A 16,039-nucleotide genomic window follows, 5' to 3' on the forward strand; every position below is an offset into this window, starting at 1 on the left:
CGTACGCCTAAACTTCCAAATAAGACTGTTTATTACTCTGAGTTAGAGTCAGTAGCATGATTTCTTCAGGTAACAGGCGTAGCGTGAACATTCTGGGTTGAATCACAGTGAGTTAGAAGGGAGAGGAACTGTGAACAGTATTGAAGATTAGAAACACTGCCTTTAACCTTCCCAGTATTTATTGGAGTTAATTAATCAGCATGAAGGGAAGCAGAAATCAAGATGGCTCACGAGACGGATTCCAAATGCAGTTGAATATAAGCGGGAAAACAGGAAAGAAGGGAACACTGGCAGGTTTCGAGAAACAACTTTGAAACATCAGTCTCCAGCAGTTAATCATTTCTGACATGACGGTAAATTGCAGAATGCGGACAGGAAATTCCGAACAATTTTTCAAAATCATGAGGGTACCATAGAGAGTAGATAGTGAGAGATTGTTCCCACTCGGAAAAGCTTTGAGAATGAGAGTTGAGACGTCAGATAAATTACAAGAGAAGATAATGTGATGTGAGAAATAAAGTGGCAGAGTCAGAATCGTTTGTGACCTTTCTGCAGCAATCGGATAGGTACATGGATGGGTGCTTAAGCTAGCACAAATGTTCGGCACACCATCGTGGGCCAAAGGGCCTGTTCTGGGCTGTATTGTTCTATGCTCTATGTTCTATGTTCTAAAGAAAATTTCCAGCCCAGGGACAGGCCCTTCGGTCCTTCAAGCCTGAGCCGATGAAAACGTACTGTACAAACACGTCGACCAATTCCTAAGCATCTGCATCCCTCTGCTCCCCACCGACTCATGCATTTATCCAGACGCATCTTAAATGAATCAACCGTTCCTGACTCTGCCATCTCTGCGTTCCAAACGCCCACCACTCTCTGTGTGATGTATTTACCGTCTGAGACCCCCTTAAACTTTCTACCTTTCAGCTTGAAAGCGTGACCTCTAGTTATTGAATCCTTCACCCGAGGAAAAAGCTTGTCTCTGTCCATCCTGTCTTTGCTCTTTATGATTTTCTAAACTTCAATCAAGTCTCCCCTCAATCTCCTTTTTTCTAATGAAAATAACCTAACCGCCTCAACCTTTCTTCATAGCTACACCTTCCTTACCAGGCAACATCCTCGTAAACCTTCTCTGCACCCTTTTTAAGTCGTCCACATACTTTTGGTAATGTGGTGAGAACTGTACACGGTATTCAAAATGCGGCCAAACCAATGCATTGTACAATTTTAACATAACGTGCCAGCTCTTATACTCAATACCACGTCCGAAGAAGGCAAGCATACCATATGACTTCTTGATCACTCTATCTGCTTGTGCTGCCTCTTTTAGGCTACAATGGCCTGAACTCTCCGATCTCTCTGTTCGTCGACTTTTCCCAAAGCTCTTCCATTTACAATATAGTTCACTCTAGAACTAGACCTCCCAAAATGCATCACCTCACATTTGCACGGATTTGAACTCCATCAGCCACTTCTCCGCTCAAATCTCCTTACCTATCTATATTTTATCGATATTTATCCATATTCTCTTGTATTCTTTGACAGTCCCCTGTGTTTTCTGCTACTCCATCAATCTTCATGTCGTGTGCAAAACTACCAATCAGACCATCAATGTCCTCTTCCAGATTATTTATTTATATCACAAACAACAGTGGTCCCAGCACTGATCTGTGCAGAACACCATTGGTCACCTTTCTCCAATTCGAGAAACCTTTTTCAACTACTAGTCTCTGTCTCCTGTTGCTCAACCAGGTCTTTATTCACCTAGGTTGAAGATCGTGTGCACCATGTGACTTCACTTTCTTCATTAGTTTACCATGGGGAATCTTATCAATCTCCTTACCAAAGTCCAAGTATATGACATGGACATCACATCCTTTATCTATGAACTTGGTCACTTCCTCAAAGAATCCTAAAAAGTGGGTAAGGCACGAACGCCCCCGCACATAACCCTGTTGCCTCTCACTGTTAAGAACATTATCTACCAAACAGAAATGGATCTTATCCCTCCGTACCTTCTCCACCAACTTTCCCAACACTGACATTAGGCACACAGGTCTGTAGTTACCTGAAATATCCAGAGAATCCTTCTTGAACAGGGGAACAACATTAATAATGTTCCAGACCGCTGGCACTTCACATGTGTTTAAGGAGGTGACAAACATCTCTGTCAGAGACCCTGCTATTTCCTCTCTCTCCTCCATCAGAAACCTGGAATTGATCCCATCCAGTCCTGGGCGTTTGTCCACCTTAATATCATTTAGCGTACCCAACACAACCTCTCTCCTTATGCCCCTCATGATGCCAGTACTTTATATGTTTTTGACGTTGCCTTCTTCAGCAACTCTCCCAGACAATGCATGCTGGACACATACCATCCTCTTTGTTGAAAGCAGGTTCCACAAATACTTTCACAATATCTTGTCTTCACTTTAATCGTGTGTCCCCTAGTTTTTAACTCACTTACTAAGGGGAACAGCTACTGTCTGTTCACTCTGTCCGTACCTCTCACGATCTCTGTCAGGTTCATTGTTCAACCTTCTCTGCTCGAAAAGCAAATCTAGCTTATCTTCATGGTTGAGTCCTCCCTTGTCTTGTTTTTCTTCCAAAGTGCAGAATTTACATACTCCAGCGTTAAGTGTGTTTTGGGTCATTGATCTGGCTATCTGAATAATCTTTTTGCACCCTCCTGTAATCTAACACGGTGCTCCTCACTGTGAACGACCCAGCTAAGCATCGTGTCATCCAAAGCATTCTTTATCATCCTGCAACACCCCCTCCATCGCACACATTCTAACCGACAGCATTTATAATATCAGAAACACAACTTGATTTTCTTCCTGTTCTACACAAGTTGTTGCAGAGGAAGAATTCAGAATTCCATTCTCCCATGTTTTTCTCTCCCTTTATGAATTTGTAGCGTGATGCTGTTTGGATCGTTTATGAGGGAGCCACAAATAATATTTTGGACATGGAGCTGAATTCTGCCCTTGTACTCTGCTCCGCGGTGGCGCAGTGGTAAGCACTGCTGTCTCACAGCACCAGAGACCCGGCTTCAATTCACCATCTCAGGCTGTTGTCTGTGTGGAGTTTGCAAATTCTCCCTGTGTCTGCATGGGTTTTCTCCGGGTGCTCCGGTTTCCTCCTACAGTCCAAAAATGTACAGGTTAGGTGAATTAGCCATGCTAAATTGCCCGTAGTTTTTGGAGAAGGGATAAAATATAGGGGGATGGGTTGCTTTTCGGGGGGCCGTTATGCACTTGTTGAGATGAAGGGCCTGTTTCCATACTGTAAGTAATCTAATCGAATGTATTATGCATAAGGCTAGTACATCATTAATTTTACATAAACATTTGGCACTGTACATTGCAACATTTCCGTTTTATGCGCACTTGCAGCTTATTCTTTATGTTATTCAATGCAACAGTCAGATCTGAAGACTTTTTTTCATCTGCAGGATGGACACAGACTCTTTCGTTAAGTTTGCTTGAAAGAGCTAGAGCGATGAGAATAAAGATTGCATTAAATTCTACAGTTAAACATTCCGTAGAAGATCAATTTTCATCCCTAGGTTGAGTTGGAAGCAAATTAATAGAAGAAACAATCACCGTTCTGAATATTGTATTAAAAAGTGACGTCATGTTGAAATAATGCATTGGGGAGAAAAGAAAATGTTGTGTGCACTTGATAGACAAACAGAAATGCAGAGTAAATGCACAATATGAACAAAAATCTAGTGTTAGTTTTAAAAGTAGGAGAAATCTTTTCTTAAATTTCAAAGGATACCAGACCCCAGATTTCCTGAAAGGTGATACTTGATTGTCCATCAATCTCACTTTTCCAAATACAGGTTTTCCTTTTCCACTGATGCTTTTTCAGCCACACTTCCTCCTCGCCTTCCTACTCTTTCCATTAACACCTCTTCCCTTGCATTGCACAGTTTGCTGCTACAGACGCTTCCACTGACCATCTCCCTTAACACTTCAGATACTGTATGTCACTCCACTTCACCTATTACGCCCACTTTCCCTGACCATCACTTTCGCTTTTTGCTCTCAACTAGATGCTGAAAGTTGCTGATTTCTGTGCTACTGCAGGATATCAGTGAATGATGAGTTTGGAACGATCAATTTCCAACAGCTACAGACAATAATATGTTTCCAACTATCTGTTGCACCGTGAATTGAATGGTTTTGATCAACACTGATACAAGCTGAAGCTTCTTTCCACCCCTCTTTCACAAAGCTTAACCAAAGAGACTTATTACCAATTTAACAGAAATCTTCGGACAGAATTAAAAGTCCGTGCCCAATTTACTTCGATGTCACCTTCTGCAGAATGATTCGGTTGGTCAAATACAATCTTCCGATGCTAGTGCGTTCAAAACTGATGAATGAATATGTCCTGCATAGATATGCCAAGATATTTCAAGTTTCATAAAGTTTGAGAGCTTGCAAGACCCCAGTGACATCAGGACACGACATGACATTGAGGTAATGATCAGGGTTTATACTTCAATCGATTACTTTCATAGGGTTGATTATGCGACATCATGGCCACCGAATGTTACATTTTCATGGCGAGTCATGACAGTTCATGACGTTATCGATATTGAGAAATTTTTTCAAAGACAATTTTTTTAAAAAAATTACATTCAAATACTGCAACCAAATACTTGAGAGTCAACTCAAATGGCTGCTTCAGCATTTCCTTTCAGGTCAGATATATATCAAGTCCAAAATAAAAGACAGTTGAGAGCGCAGGAAAACTTTAGCACATGTGTCAGCATCTGAGCAGCGAGAAACAGAATTTACGTTTTGAGACCAATATAAGTTTTTCAGAACAGAGTCACATCAGACACAATATGCAAATTATGTTTCAATCATCGATCCTGACTAATCTGATGAATTTCGCCACCATTTTCTGTTTGCATTTCAGATTTCCATGTACCCCAGTATTCCTTGTCACAGGAACGCAGTTGTGAGCATGGCACGGTGGCACGGTGGCTCAAGGGTTAGCGCTGCTGTCTTACAGCATTACGGGCCTTGGTAATATTGCACCCTTAGTCCAGAGCCTGTATTGAGCTTTCACATTCTTCCCTTGTTTGTACGTGCTTCCTTAAGCTACTCCCGATTCCTCCCACAGTCGAAACATGCAAATTGTAAGGGAATTGAACATGTTAAATTGCTCATCTGGAGATATTTGATTTGGCTATGGGAGTTACAGGGATAGTGCAGGAGTCAGGATAGCCATAGGAGATACATGGATAGGGTAGCAGGTGGTTCTGGGTGCTGTGCTCCTCAGAGGTCCGTGTCGGTTCGATGTGCCGAATATCTCACTGTTACAATTTAGGATTCCACGTGAAAATTACAACAAAGCTGGCAGTTACTGAGACCATCATCTCTGCACCAGCTCAGAATGAGTTATGTCTTGACTGTTGTTGTTCTGTATTTTCATATGTCCCTGCGCATTGTGTTCTCTGTGTCTGTGTTTCTAATTCCGAATATCCTATGCATTTTTGCTCAACCTTATTGATCTGGATATCCAGTGATTAAAGTTTATACATAACGAACTCTTCTCTCCTATTAAACTTATCCTGTTGGGTTTACATTGCGTTACATTCTATCTGGCAGAAAGAGAGATGATGACTGGGGCAATATCTCCACAACCACTGTTCGCATTTCTTTCTGTCTCCTAGTTAATGGTATATCCACTCTGTCCCTGGCACATGAATCCATGGTTTTTAATTAGCAAAGTCTTTGTACATGCCAAGTTTGACTTGTGTCTGAAGTCATGAAAAGTCAATTATTGTTTTACAACGAGTAATACAACAATAAGATGCTTGTCAATTTTTTAAATAGTATCCTGACCAGCACTGTGTGTTGACATTGCAACGTATCCTTCTGAGGGCAGTGAGAGGGACGTCCAGACAAATCCAAGCTCCTTTTGTAATTCCAGGGCAACTCTGTTATTTGGCCATCTTTTGGTTGGCATTTGTTGCAGCGGAGGAGAGAGCAGCACAGTAACAACAACTTGATTGTGTGATTTTAGGGAAGCAAGCGGTTACAACATTGTAAATGTACAACATTCTGAATCATATCGCCCGCGAAAAGAAATCATCCATCATTTCTCCTCACCACTAACTTCGCTAAAGCAATCGTGTTTGGAGATTAAATCAATAGTGATGTTGGCATCCAATCCAGTCCAGTTGTTGATGTGAGCTGGAAGTTCTGTAATGAAGGGGTTAACTGGAACTGTTTGTTCAGCGACTGTGATTGATGTCAGTCTCCATGGATCCTAACTGTGTCACTGAAGGGTTTATCTCTCCTATTAGTAAGAGGCTTCTTTCAATGTGTTATGCCATTGTAGCAAGAGATGCACTAACTCCGTCACGAACAGAGTTCAGCAGCTCCATAGACAGGGCAAGGAGAGATCAGAATCTTAGAACATTCGACTGGAATGAATCCAACAATCGATCAGAATCTGAGAACAATGGACTGGAATGTTACAATTACGCACAGGCGTGTATCCGAAGGTCTTTACTGGTTGCAATGGACTAAGTCAGATTTACCAAGACAGATACTATGTGTACTCATGATTATTCAGGGAGGTTATTATCCAGTTCTCGCTATTATTGGTATTCCTGGTAAGTCCCTCTAATTCTGCTCATTTATTAATTGCAGAAACCATGTTGAAATTCATTTTTTTCTGTTTTGTATATCTGGTAAATATAGAAACTATTACATTTAGTTTCTTTATAAACTCCATTCATTATCTGTATATTTCAGAACCTTTACTCACAAATATCTAAGAACAAGACAGCAAACACGGTTTTTGCCTTGAACTGAGTTATATCTTGAATTATCTTCCATCACTAAACAGGCCCACTACCTGTTTCATAATACCCAGAATCTCCAACTCTGCGTCAGTGCAGTTGCTGAATAAACCATTATCTAAATCAAGATGAAGATCAGACTTTACAGTTCCAGTTCTCTTCTGGTCACTGACACAGTTGCACATATTTCAATCACAAACTTGTTCTTGTCTCCAAATTTACTTCATAATGGGGACAATCTGTCAGAGTAGGAAAGTCGCTGGTTGGATAATTCAGAGTCACAGGTCATTACACGAAAGACACTGTTTCAAATCCTACCACAGCTGGTAGCGGAACATAAATTCAAATAATACGAACGGAAATTAAGAAAAAACAAATTTCACGAACTGTAACCATAAAATGAGCAGCATTTTGTCGAATAACCTATCCGTTTTACTGATATCATTTGGTAATGAAATATAACATGTTACCGAGTTTGGATTAAGAGTCATTCATATCCAGAACAATGTAACAATGTGCTAGGTTCTATACTGCCTTGCGGAACGGTCACAGTCAATGGAAATAAGTGATGGTTATCAAATGCTGCCCTTGTCAGCGATGCTGAAATCCCGTAAAATAACAAAATAAAGTGTAAATAAAACAATGAAACATACAGGAGATCTGAAACAGAAAGAAACAGAGTGCTGAGGAAACGGGACAGGTTTGGCAGCCTCGGTTGACATGTAAACAGGGTTTTGAGTACACTGATCACGGGTCAGGTCTGAAGATAGTTGGGAATTAGTGTAATGTGTGTTGGTGGAGTGATCTAATACATGAAGAAATAGAGAAAAGGGGAAGGAATCAGCAAACGAATTGTTGACAAACATCTGGGATGGAATTAAAATATGAGATTAATATCACTGATTTTCCACTTTTTGCCACATTCTTGAGTATCATGCCCAGGTCAGTATATGTCCCTGTTTGAACTGAGTTATGCTTTCTCTCTTTCTATTCCGTGAGTGTGGTCATCTTCTTTTATTCACTAATGGTTCATCAGTGTTATTTCTGAGTCAGTATATGTTTCCCTTTCGCAGTTGCCCTCGATAAGGTATTGGTGAGCTGCCTTCCTGAACCACTGCAGGCTGCCAGTGCTTAGCCAGGAATACAAACTAATGAGAGGATGGCATTTTAATACTGAGCGGGTGTATCATGTACGGGAAGATTTGACTTGTTCCTGTTATTGGAAAGTCAGAGGAAGTTCGCTGGATGGTAATCTTGGATTTGTGTTGTCAGCTGCACTGATTGTTCAGGGAGATCTGAGGGTCTTGTATCCCCACAATGGACAAGTTGTAGACACTGCATTTACAAATTTTCGGGTTCTGCAGAGACCGCACAGGGAGGGCCAAGACACTCCACTGTCATTTTTGCTACTTCCCAATGTCGTGTCTTATCCAGGTCCGAAGTGTGAAGCCAGTCTAATTCAACAATGAGGAGGTCACAGAGCTTAGTAACTTCATTCAGCACAACCGGTCATTTCATACCAGAGAGAAGACTATCCTGACAATACCAAACAAATGATTTGATTCTGGAACATTCCGGACATGTGGGGGTGATATATCCAATATGCCACATTGTCATCCTCTCACATATTCGCTACGTGACAGAGGCCATCTCTGTTCGAGGTAAAAATGTTGATTCTGTCTCCACAGAGGAAGCAACAGGACATCATTTGGAAATGGCCTGTAGGTTTGCTCGCTGAGCTGCAGGTTTGGTATCCAGACGTTTCATAACCTGACTAGGTAACATCATCAGTGCGGACCTCCAAGTGAAGCAAACCTGTTGTCTCCTGCTTTCTGTTCATATGTTTGTCTTCGATGGGGTTCCTGGGGTTTGTGGTGATGTCACTTCCTGTTCGTTTTCTGATGGGCTGATAGATGGTATCTAGATCTATGTGTTTGTTTATGGCGTTGTGGTTGGAGTGCCAGGCATCTAGAAATTCTTCTCTGGCATGGCTTTGCTTAGCCTGTTCCAGGATAGATGTGTTGTCCCAGTTGAAATGGTGTCGTTTTTATCCGTGTGTAGGGCAACCAGGGAGAGAGGGTCGTGACATTTTGTGGCTAGCTGGTGTTCATGGATCCCAGTAGCAAACTTTCTTTCTGTTTATCCTACGTAGTGTTTGTGGCAGTCCTTGCATGGAATTTTGTAGATGATGTTGGTTTTGTCCATGGGTTTTACTGGGTCTTTAAAGTTTGTTAGTTTTCGTTTGAGAGTGTTGGTGGGTTTGTGTGCTCTTAGGATTCCGAGAGATCTTAGTAGTCTGGCGGTCATTTCTGAGACTTCTTTGATGTATGGTAATGTGATTAGGTTTTCTGGCTGTGTTAGGCCTGCTTGCCGTGGTTTGTTCCTGAGGAATCTGCGGACGGTATTTTGTAGTATCTGTTCTTCTTGACTACGTTGTATAGCTGTTTCTCCTCTGTTTTCCGAATTTTGTCTGTGCTGCAGTGTGTGGGGGCTCATTGGAATAGTGTTCTGACACAGCTTCGTTTGTGTGTGTTGGGATGGTTGCTGGTGCAGTTATGTATTTGGTCAGTGTTTGTCGGTTTTCTGTACACGCAGGTTTGTAGTTCTCCATTGTCCATTCTTACGACTGTGACGTCCAGGAATGGGAGTTTGCTTTCGGTTTCTTCCTCCTTGGTGAACATTGTGCCTGTGAGGGTGTTGTTGATGATGTTACACGTCTCTTCTATCTTGTTTCGTTTTGTGATGACAAAGGTGTCATCCAAATGGCGGACCTAGATTTTTGGTTTGATAGTTGGTCGGGCTGTTTGTTCTAGTCTTTTGGAAATGTTAGAAAACAGGTTGATTGGCGAAAGTGAGGAACTTCAAAAATCTAGAGTCTATGTATTGGAATGTCTATGTATTGGCAAAATTCATAGTAGTGAAGGTTGGTAAGCTGCTGGCAAAGATGAGTGATGAATTTAGAGGGCTACATAGATAGTGTTGGAGAATTGAGCTTTTGGGATCTGGTAGAGACACGATGAGTCAATGGCCTCCTTTTGCACTGTCAATTCCTTAATCGAGGAGGGAGGAAAAAGATCATCAAAACTCTTTAGATGATAGAAAAGCAACCTACAGACTGCAAAGTAACCTGTCTGAATGCAAAGTGGAAAAACAGAAAACCAACAGATCGATAACTTGACGTCGGATATGAGGAAAATATTCGCATTTTTTGTCATTAACGATGACCAGACCCTCGGTGAATAATGATATGATTGAGCAGAGTCAGCCGAGATTCATGACAGGGAAATTATTTTTGGTAAAAATACTGGAGTTTATGTAGAATGTTAGTTGTGACATCGACGAATGAGAAGCGGTGGGAGTAGTGTATTTTAATCTGAGAAGATATTTTCACATGGTTGCGCACAGGTGAGTGACGAAAGTAACAGTGTAGCAGAAGGGAGAATAAACGAAATGAACTGAGAATTGAATGATGGAGAGAATACTGACAGCAGGGCCCTATTCTGTTCTGAAGGCTACTACTCATTGGTATCTCATGTATGAGTCGTTGAAACACCACGATTCACAACGCAAATAAGTGATTTGAATATCAAATGATGTGAGCATCGTATACAGTCCTTTTCATTTTGTATTTCTTAGAATGTGAGAAGTAGGGAAGCACTTTTCTCGAAACGAACCTTGACGTCCTTGGTCAAAAGTCACTAACAGAATTCATGCAGGCCATCTATGAATCACTACAGTGAATTGTATGTTGCCCTTCATTACAAAATGAATCGAGGTAGGAGTAAAGCTGTAGAGAGTTCTTGAAGCGGTAATTGGGGTATTCTGGACAGAGGTTCGCTCCTTTAGAAGCAAAAATCTCCACGTCAGAGAAACAGTGCAAAGGATTTTCACCAAATTAATCCCTGGGTTGATGATACTATGAGGAGAGTGTGAAGGAAATAAGTGTTCAATTTGTAGCACGCTGACAGAATAAGAGGTGATGGATTAAATGTTGAAGGTTACGGACAAACAGTCATGTCGAGTGAAAGATATTGATGGCATAAGAAATTGTATTTTCGCAATGATACCTTGCCTGATAGTTTAAGTATCTCGGTGGGCCCCCATATTAGGCGAGACAGAGCTGCAGGCTCTGAATACACTCTCACTATCTCAATGTGCAGTTAGTTTGTGACCCTTCACTGAACAGCATAGAATATAGAACATAGAATAGCACAGAACCGGCCTTTCATCCCACGATGTTGTACCGACCACTGATCCTCATGTATGCACCCTCAAATTTCTGTGACCATATGCATGTCAAGAAGTCTATTAAATGTCCCCAATGACCCTGCTTCCACAACTGCTGCTGGCAACGCATTACATGCTCTCACAACTCCCTGTGTAAAGGACCCGCCTCTGACATCCCCTGTATACTTTCCTGCAACCAGCTTAAAAATATGACCCCTCATGATAGCCATTTCTGTCCTGAGAAATAGCCTCTGTCTATCGACTCTATACATGCCTCTCATTTTCTTGTATACCTCAATTAGGTCCCCTCTCCTCCTCCTTTTCTCCAATGAAAAAAGTCCGAGCTCAGTCAACCTCTTCTCATAAGATAAGCCCTCCAGACCAGGCAGCATCCTGGTTAACCCCCTCTGAACCCGCTCCAAAGCATCCACGTCTTTCTTATAATAGGGCGACCAGAACTGGACGCAGTATTCCAGGTCCGGTCTAACCAAAGTTTTATAGAGCTGCACCAAGATCTCACGGCTCTTAAACTCAATCCCCCTGTTAATGAAAGCCAAAACACGATATGCTTTCTTAACAACACTGTCCACCTGGGTGACCATTTTAAGGGATCTATGTACCTGCATCCCAAGATCCCTCTGATCCTCCACACTGCCAAGAATCTTACCCTTAATGTTGTACTCAGCTTTCAAATTCGACCTTCCAAAATGCATCACCTCGCATTTAACCAGGTTGAACTCCATCTGCCTCCTCTAAGCCCATCTCTGCATCCTGTAAATGTCCCGCTTCAATGACACCTCCAACCTTTGTGTCATCTTCAGAATTGCGGAACCATCCTTCAATCCCCTCATCCAAGTCATTCATGAAAATTACAAACAGTAGAGGCACAAGGACAGAGCCCTGTGGAACACCACTCACCACAGACTTCCAGGCAGAATATTTTCCTTCTACTACCATTCGCTGTCTTCTGTTGGCCAGCCAATTCTGTATCCAGACAGCTATGTTCATGTTGTTCATAAATCTGTCAGCAAACATAATGTCTTATTCCTGAAAGAGGTAGCAAGTTCCACCGGCTTCTGACCTCCAAATAGAACACTAGCCTGTCTTATTGGAGATGGAAGATTTCTTCTTGAGACATGGCACAAAACAAGCACTGTCATTCCTCACCGTCAGCAAACCTCTATGAAATAGCACGTGTGTACCTTTAACAATGGAGCCAGGCAGAACAACGTGGAGCAGTCTGTCCGTCCAGTCTCTGATTATTGGTTAGTCATGTTGGGGCGTTGATATCATCTTCCTTTTTTGAGGGCCTGAGGGACTGAAGCCTCCTGATCCAATTGAAGAAGCGTAAGGACATGATCTGGCGACCGCTGCTTCCTATTTGACAGCTCAACATTTTGACTAGCTTACTTCTCTTCCTGTTGAAACAGCAGGAGTGAGAGAATGGGCTATCCCTCTTATCTAATAGTTGACGGGCTGATTAGCTTCATCATATTCCTATAAATCAATCTTGAGCTGCTCAATAAGCTCCTCACTTTTTCTGGGGAAATATGCACTGTCAAGCAGTACTGTTACATGTATTGTACCCACACTTTAACAGCACAAGCCCGAATGTTGTCCGAGTCTTGCCGAACATGAACATACACCACTTCAGGAGATGAGGTGGGCACATTTTTGTGAACATTGTGTAATCTTCAGTGGCTATCCGCACTTCTGATCTTATGATGGGCGTAACATATTGATGAAACAGCTGAAGATGGTTGTGCCGAGGAAGCTACTCTGAGGATCGCCTGCAGTAATGTCCCATGACAGAAATGGTAGATGTCCACGAGCTTACAAACATTTCCCGAGTGCTCTGAATCACTCCAACCAGTGGGGAGCTTACTCCTGGTTGACATTAAGTTCAATTTTCTTCCAGTTCATTGATACCAACCTCAGTTAAGTCTTGCTTGATATGAGAACCTGACACTCTTCCCTTGTGTGCATATATTTTATTCATGTCAATAGGTCACGGTGTACGTGTGGTAAGTGCTTCGTTCTTACAGAGGGTAGTGACAGTCGGGGCATCTCCTTTCAAGAGAGTTAGGGGAGATCGATCACTGAGGATTTTGGAACACAGGTATCGATAGATGTTTGACATGTTAGGTAGTTCAGGAGTTGGGGCAGAGAGCAGATCAGCCATGCTCTGAGTGAAGGGAAAGTTAGGAGCTGAGTAACCTCCACCTGCTTCTTATGTTCTTTCATTCTGTTATTAGGGGTTTCACTGTTTTTTATTTTCCCCGAAGTCCTGTGAAGGAATTTTGCAGTCAGACAGACCGAACGATTTTACGAGTAATGTCTGGGTGCGGCATCAGACATGTATTCATAGTGAATCTTGGTGAACGACATGGCTAATAAATGGAGACAGGGGAACTTCTGCAAGTAGAAACGAAACGAGGGGAATGTTTCACTAACTCCTACTCAACCCCAAGAACGTTTTCCAATCCATATCAAACCATTCTTTACTGTGAGCAGTGGCTCAATTTTCTCTGCTTTTTTTCCTGTGCACCAGTTACAACGAGAAAGTGGTCTTCAACTGCTCCTGTCGAGCCATTTTGAGGAGCTGACTGAAATGTGGTGACGTAGAACTGAGGAGCAGGAGTTGTTCCATGCTCCACCTGGCACAAAGATTGTGGCTGTTCAGATTGTGGCTTCACTTTCCCATCTGTGGTTCATTATCGTAGTATCACCTTTCCAAAAAATATTTAACTAACTCACAGCTTTGAATAAATGCACGCACACAGGTACCACAGACTTGTGGAGAAGAGAATTCCCATCAAACGACCTTTTGAGAATTTCTCCAGATTCCTCTTCCGACTGTAATTGGAGAGTGACTGTTTCCTTTTCTAGTCCCACTTCTCCATTGATCCTAACAAATTCCATATGCGACCAAATGTGTCTTGTGGCAGTTGACATAGGTCTCAGAGTTGTTCTGGTTCAAGACCTTAGTCCAAGAACACCCCACCTTCGTTCTGGACAACACCCACGCCCTCCACCTCCTACATGATTTTCACTTCCCCGGCCCCCAACGCCTTAACTTCAACATGGACATCCAGTCCCTGTACACCTCCATTCCCATCATGAAGGCCTAAAAGCCCTCCGCTTCTTCCTTTCCCGCCGAACCAACCAGTACCCTTCCACTGACACTCTCCTTCGACTGACTGAACTGGTCCTCACTCTGAACAACTTCTCTTTCGAATTCTCCCACATCTTCCAAACCAAAGGAGTAGCCATGGGCACCCGCATGGGCCTCAGCTATGACTGCCTCTTCGTAGGATATGTGGAACAGTCCAAATTCCACAGCTACACTGGCACCACCACCCCACATTTTCCTCTGCTACATGACTGTATCGGTGCTACCTCGTGCTCCCACGAGGAGGTTGAACAGTTCATCCACTTTACTAACACCGTCCACCCGACCTCAAATTTACCTGGACCGTCTCAGACTCCTCCCTCCCCTTCCTAGACCTCTCCATTTCTATCTCGGGCGACCGACTCAAAATGGACATTTAGTATAAACCGACCGACTCCCACAGCTACCTAAATCACACCTCCTCCCACCCTGCCCCCCTGTAAAAACGCCATCACATATTCCCAATTCCTTCGCCTCTGCCGCATCTGCTCCAGGGTGGACCAATTCCAATACTGAACAACACAGATGGCCTCCTTCTTCAAAGACCGCAATGTCCCCTCAGACGTGCTTCACGATGCTCTCAAACGCATCCCATCCACTTCCCGCTCCTTCGCACTTGAACCCCGCCCCTCCAATCGCCACCAGGACAGAACCCCACTGGTCCACACCTACCACCCAATCAACCGCCAGGTACATCCTATCATCCTTCGTCATTTCCGCCCCTTCCAAACAGACCCCACCACCAAGGATATATTTTTCTCCCCTCCTCTATCTGCAATTCAGAAAGACCACTCCCGCCGCGACTCCGTCATCAGGTTCATACCCCCCACCAACCCGACCTCCTCTCCCGGCACCTTCCCCTGCATCTGTAAGAAATGCAAAATTTGCACCCACACCTCCCCCCTCACTTCCCTCCAAGGCCCCAAGGGATCCTTCAATATCCGTCACAAATTCACCTGCACATCCACACATATCATTTTCTGAATCTGCTGCACCCGATGTGGCCTCCTCTACATTGGGAAGGCAGGCCGCCGACTTGTGGAACATTTCACAGAAAACCTCTGGGGCAACCGCACCAATCAACCCAACCGGCCCGTGGCTGAACACTTTAAGTCACCCTCCCACTCCTCCAAGGACATGCAGGACCTTGGCCTCCTGAAGCGCCAAACCATGAGGACATGACGCCTGGAGGAAGAGAGCCTCATCTTCCGCATAGGAACCCTCCAACCACAAGGGATGACTGCAGATTTCTCCAGATTCCTCATTTCCCCTCAACCCAACTTATCTCAGTCCCAACCCTCGGACTCAGCACCACCTCCATGACCTGCAATCTTCTTGCCGACCTGTCTGCCCCCACCCCCTCTCTGGCCCATCAGCCTCACCTTAACCTCCTTCCACCTATCGCATTTCCAACGCCCTTCCCGCAAGTCCCTCCTCCCTACCTTTTATCTTAGCCTGCTTGGCACACCTTCCTCATTCCTGAAGAAGGGTTTATGCCCGAGAGGATGATTGTCCTGATCCTTGGATGCCGCCTGACCTGCTGCACTTTCCCAGCAACATATTTTTCAGCTCTGATCTCCAGCATCTGCATTCCTCCCTTTCTCATTCAGGTTCAGTGTTACCAGCAAGTCATGCAGATTATTAAACATAAAAAAAAGTTCTAAACCAATGTTACTCGAGCTACAATGGAAGGATCAATGAGAAACAGTGGAATTTAGCAATATGCACATCAATATTTGTTTTTCTGAGACACAGAAATGTGTACAATCCTGCAAAATATTAATTCAGAAGAGCTTCGTCCAAACAAT

This window comes from Chiloscyllium punctatum, chromosome 46, assembly GCF_047496795.1.
Source record: "Chiloscyllium punctatum isolate Juve2018m chromosome 46, sChiPun1.3, whole genome shotgun sequence".
NCBI lineage: Eukaryota > Metazoa > Chordata > Chondrichthyes > Orectolobiformes > Hemiscylliidae > Chiloscyllium > Chiloscyllium punctatum.